A 5655-nucleotide genomic window follows, 5' to 3' on the forward strand; every position below is an offset into this window, starting at 1 on the left:
ATGTAATTGCACTGGCATTAGCCTGGATCTCATTTGGATGTTGGCGCACACATGCACCTACCCAAGATATGCAAGTGCCCTTTTACAGAGCTTGCCTTAGGCTGTGAACAGATGCCTCCCTCGTGCTGCCATAGATGTTCTTATGGCCGCACAAAACCCAAGTGAACAGATGTCTGTGCCCCTTGTTATACTATGAATGCCAAAAATTGCGGCTACGACAATGTGTAGTGATAGTTTGTGTCACATTCGCAAGGTGGACATCTGTTTGCTTATGGTGCAAGAGTGCAGGTGGTGTGGGGCTGCCTGTAGTCTCTAGCTGCCCCGGGCAGGTGCTGCCGGGGCTTCAGTGGCCCCGTCTTTGGGACAATGGCCCCAGGTGTCTGGCCCTGACGAAAAGCACGCATCTGCAGGTGAGGATAGGGAACCCCTGCAGTTGCAGGGTTGCCTCCTGCACAGAAACGAGAATATGAATTATGAACCAACGCTTTTGAAATAATGTTATGAGTTTCCAAGAAGTTCAAAATACATGTTGTTGCCCAGAGCCGCCAGTATGTATGTGCCACGCCATGCACCTCAGTTGGGGGGGAAGGACCAAAAACCACATGCTGCTTAAGGGTAATAGGAAATAGAGACTGCTTTCTCATTCCTGCTACCCTTAAGTAGCATGTGGTTTATGGCCCTTCCCCCCAAGCGAGGTGCATGGTGTGGTGCCTGCACGTATGGAAATACTGGCAGCGCTGGGTATTAATGTGTATTTTTAACTTCCTGGAAACTCATAAAACTATTTCCTTCAAAAGCATCGGCTCCTGTTCCTGTCCAGAGCTCAAAAGCCCAGAGGTGCCTGCTTAAATCTGAATGAGGATGATGTGACATTGGGAACATGAAGGGCTTGTTTTCTGAGCTACTTGGCCTCAGCTCTGTAAACAGATGCCTTGTTTGGAGCAGGTTCAGCTGTGATGGTTTGTGTCTTGGCACAGCTGATTCATTTCATTGGCATCTGCAGACATTGCCCAGGGCTCTTGTCCCATAGGTTTGGGACCCTGCTGCTCCTTGGGCTTCACTCTTGGTTCCTGATCCTTTTCCACCTGCTAGTTGCCAAAGTGTTAACCTAGTCCAAATAGCAAAAAGGCAGTGAGGAGGAGGAGAACCCACCCATCTTTTGTATAACCAGGTTTTTAGGGACTCAAGGAGGCTGGAATAGGATCTGACCCTTTGTTCAGCTTCTGTCACAAAGGGCATAGGCAGACACATGCCCACCTGTGTGGATGCTGGCTAATTGATCACCACACAGGTTAAGAAAACGCAGTGATCCTACTAAGCATGGCATTAAGGTCAGTATGCGATCTACACCTATCTCTTTCCTTTGGTTTGAGCTCTGCGTTCCTCCTGTTTTACCATCGTCCTTCAGACTCGCTGTTAATCCAGTCACTCAAAAATGCAGTCTGGATTCTGGCAGGAAAAAGCTGGCGAGCTCTGGGCGCGCAGGGCCCTTCACTTGGCATTACATAAGGGCCCTTGGCATTTCCCACCTGTTACTTTCACTGATGTGGTTAATAGGGGGAAAGAAAGTGTTGCCAAATCCCTTTTAACAGATGGCTGGAGCTTGCACTCGGCTGTGAGGCGGCCTTTCTCTGTATGCAACCAGGAAATATAGATTGGAAAATATTAGCATGTACGACTGAGGTATGCGAGGTGAAAGCAAACAGCCAGTGGGCACAAAGCAAAAACCTCTCCAAGTTCTTCACTCGGTCGGTCCGTGAGCTGATCAAATTAAGCCATAACTGTGTAAAGGGAACGTGAGTTTGTTTGCTGTGTTGGCCTGGTCATGCATTCAGGACGCTCAGAGCGGTGTAACTATAGCTCAGGAGGTATTAGTCACGCTGAGAGGAACTTGGTGAAAATAAGCAGGCTTCATCTGGGCAGTTGCCAGGGCAACACTTGCTAATATTTCACTACAAAGCTTCCCTCCCTCCTAGTTGCAGAGGTCGGGAACAGGAGTCCCAGCAATAGGCAAGAGGAGCCGATTGTCATCAAGCACTTGTCCCCGAAGCAATAACAAGCTCCGATCAGCCGAGAGAAACCTCTGAGAAGGAGCTCATTGCAACAAGGCTTGAAGCATAAACGCTGCCCGTCTTGCGAGAGGGCTGCGGTGCATGGAGGAGGAACAGGCTTGGTGGGTAAATACAATCTGTCCCTCCAACTAATGCAGGGAACTGCAAAGCCAAGCTGTAAAGCCCCAAAGCTTAATCCTCTTCTCTGGGTTTTGGGTCAGATTTCAACAGCCAGACCTACCCTACTTGCTTTCACTTGGATCCTGTGTGCAGGACGCCTTTATGGCTAAGTTTGTCAGCAGCTAGTGGCCTGGAGGCCAGCAGGGTTTCAATACTGGTTCCCTCCTTTCAGTATTTTCCTATGGTTGTTTGCTGCAGGTGCAGCATGACTCTCCGCCGGGTTGTTTGAGAAGCCGCTGTTGGCTGGGCGCTCTCCTTGGTTATCACTTGACCCCCTGCTTGTTGTATTCGGGACAGGGCAGGGTTTGTCTTCACAGGGGGTAGGTGGGGAGAGCTGAAATGTGTGGGGTTGGAGGTTTCTGCAAGGCTGGATGCCGTTTTGGGGCAGTTGTACAGGGCTATTTTTGATGGGCATAGTGCAGGCAGGAAAGGCCAGGTGTTGGGTGCGTCATGGCCTGTGATTAGCTGTCTCTGGAGGGTCTCCTGTGTTTAAATGGAACAAGCCTTTTTTTCAGCAAGGCTGTTGATACAGTCTCTCACAGCATCCTCAGAGGCAGCTAAGGAAGTACGGACTGGATGAATGAACTGTAAGATGGATAGAAAACTGGCTGGAGCATTGGGCTCAGAGAGTGGCTTGATGTCTAGTTGGCAGCCGGTATCAAATGGAGTGCCCCAGGGGTCAATCCTGGGGCTGGTTTTGTTCAGTGTCTTCATCAGTGACCTGGAAGATGGCATCAAGTGCACCCTCAGCAAGTTTGCAGATGACATCAAGCTGGGGGGAGTAGTAGATACTCTGGAGAGTAGGGCTAGGATTCAGAGTGACCTAGATAAATTGGAGGATTGGGCCAAAAGAAATCTCATGAGGTTCAACAAGGACAAATGCAAAGTCCCGCACTTAGGGGGGAACAGTCGCATGCATCAGTACAGGCTGGGGGCTGACTAGCTATGCAGCAGCTCTGCAGAAAAGGACCTGGGGGTTACAGTGGATAATAAGCTGAATATGAGGCAGCAATGTGCCCTTGTCACCACGAAGGTTAATGGCTACTGGGCTGCACTGGTAGGTGTGTTGCCAGTAGGGCTACGGAAGTGATTGTTCCCTCTATTCAGCACTGGTGAGGCCACATCTGGAGTCCTGTGTCCAGTTGTGGGCCGCCCACTACAGAAAGGGTATGGAAAATTGGAGAGAGTCCAGCAGAGGGCAACAGAAATGGCGAGGAGGTTGGAGGACATGACTTATAAGGAAAGACTAAGGGAATTGGGCTTATTTAGTCTAGAGAAGAAGAGACTGAGAGGGGCAGGGGGGTTGCACAGAACAATAACAGCCTTCAACTCCCTGCAGGGGGGTTGCACAGAGGATGGAGCTGGACTGGTCTCAGTGGGGGCAGATGACAGAGCAAGGAGCAATGGGCTCAAGTTGCGGCAAGGGAAGTTTAGGTTGGATATTAGGAAAAATTCCTCACTCGGAGGGTAGTAAAGCACTGGAACAGGTTACCCAGAGAGGTGGTGGACTCTCCATCCTTGGAGGTGTTTAAAACCCAGCTAGACCAAGCCTTGGCTGGGATGATGTAGTTGGGGCTGGTCCTGCTTTGAGCAGGGGGTTGGACTAGATGTGACCTCCTAAGGTGCCTTCCAAGCCTCACTTTTCTACGATTCTATAAGCCATGCATAAAGCTGCTTCTTCCCTTTCTTTTTCTCCTATTTGCTCAGCTTTGCCTTTGTTTTGCTGCCACACCTGTGGGTGTTTCAGCATGGCCGTATCTAGGCTGGTTTCAGCCCCATGTCTTCAAGGGGCTCTGTGCTTACTGCTAAAAATGGCCACAAAGAGGAACGCTTCAAGCATCCCTTTGCTCTGCACCAGAGGTCACTGGGTTCCTGCAGTGCATCCTATGTCAGGGGTTCCTTATATGTCCAGACAACTCAAACAGAGGTACTGTACAGAGAGAGGACAGACGAGGGAAAGCAGCATGGGCAGCAACCTTGACACTGCTTGAATGGCCCCCTTCAGCACCTGCAAAATACTGACTTCAGCTGAAAAAAAAAACCCAAACACAGTCCCCGTATATCAAGCAGAGTTTGCATCTACCAGATGAAGAATAGAACAAGGAACTTGGCTATTGCATTTATATGTGGAAGAAAGGCCCCTGGATCTGATGATGATGATGATGGGCTGCAGTATAAATCCATAAGGCAGATAGATAAGAGTAGATCACTGGATGTTGAGTTAAATCCTCTCAGGATACTCTCTGAAGTCAACCCAACCCGTTCTTTCTACTGCCTGGGGAGAACTTTCAGGCCACAGGCCTGAGGTAGTCACTGGAGAAGTTCAGGCCAAGTCTCTGCCATTCATCCTGTACTTCCCATGCATTGGGCATAAAGTTGCTTCCCACATTCCAGACCTGCTCTGTAAGGGATGAATGGAGAAACCCTTCATTTTTAACATTTTTTAAACATTGCATTGAACCTCTGGAACAGCTGGCACCCTTCAGAAGCCCCACGGTTCTAATTACTTCTGGGAAAACGCATGCAAGCCAACAGAGAAGCTGCTGGGGAGCCAAAAACACTGCGGCTTTATGTTTGGAACATGGTCGTGGTCCCATTGCCATTTGGCTCAATGTATATATTTTTAAAAATTATAATAAAGCAAATCAGAAAAAGGAACAGGAGTATTCTGACACGTGTTTGTGCCACTGAGTTGAACAGGATTACTTGGCTGGGTGGCAAGATCTCTAAGCCTGCTTCTAGCTGCAGTCCTTACAATTAATCAAGAATAGATGTTTCTTCTTCTTTAAAAAGTTTTTTATTCAAAATGTTTTCTGGCTCTTCGGCCATTAAAACCCCAAAGGATCATCCCAACACTGTTTCATTTATAAATACAATATTTTAGGATTTTTTTCCAGCTTTCAGAAATCCAGACGTAAGACTACTGGACGTACTTTTCCAGCTGGCCCTTAAAATTTTACCCATGGTTTGATGTGCTCAGTAATTCTGTGTGCAGAGTCGGATGCAGCACATTTGATGTTGGAGGTGCTGGCTGGAGTTCTGCACATGAACCTGGCCAAATACTTCACTTGTGCAGACATTTGAGTGTAGATAAAAATGTAGGTGTATAAAACTGTAGGCAGAAGTCTAGAAGTCGTGATCCCTTTTTAAAACGCCTCACTTCTAGCGCTCTTCAGGTTCAGCAGTTGATAGATTTTCGCATTCAATTGCGCATCTGCTCAGCTTGCAAGGACTGAAATGCAAACTGAGCAAAGTGATTGTCCCTGAGCATTTCTGAGCAGGTAATAATGGTTCTTCATGCTGAGTTAGCTTTATTCTTGTAACATTACAGGCTTGTATTGCTTCACTTTACTATGAAGAGTAGCGTTGGCAAGGCCTTAGATTGCAAAGTAAATGGACTCATTTGCTGATGAAAATGTAGTTG

The 5655-nt window shown here is 48.0% G+C and overlaps 1 long non-coding RNA gene across 1 annotated transcript; it reads left to right on the top strand.

Moving 5' to 3' along the window:
* Positions 1–644: 644 nt before the first annotated feature.
* Positions 645–4853, top strand: LOC109292613. The gene is made up of 2 exons (XR_002096152.1): positions 645–2173; positions 3939–4853. It is a non-coding gene; the product is annotated as an uncharacterized LOC109292613 (long non-coding RNA).
* The last annotated feature ends 802 nt before the right edge of the window (positions 4854–5655 follow it).

Source organism: Gavialis gangeticus, unplaced genomic scaffold (genome assembly GCF_001723915.1).
Source record: "Gavialis gangeticus isolate Ggan-Ray unplaced genomic scaffold, GavGan_comp1, whole genome shotgun sequence".
NCBI lineage: Eukaryota > Metazoa > Chordata > Crocodylia > Gavialidae > Gavialis > Gavialis gangeticus.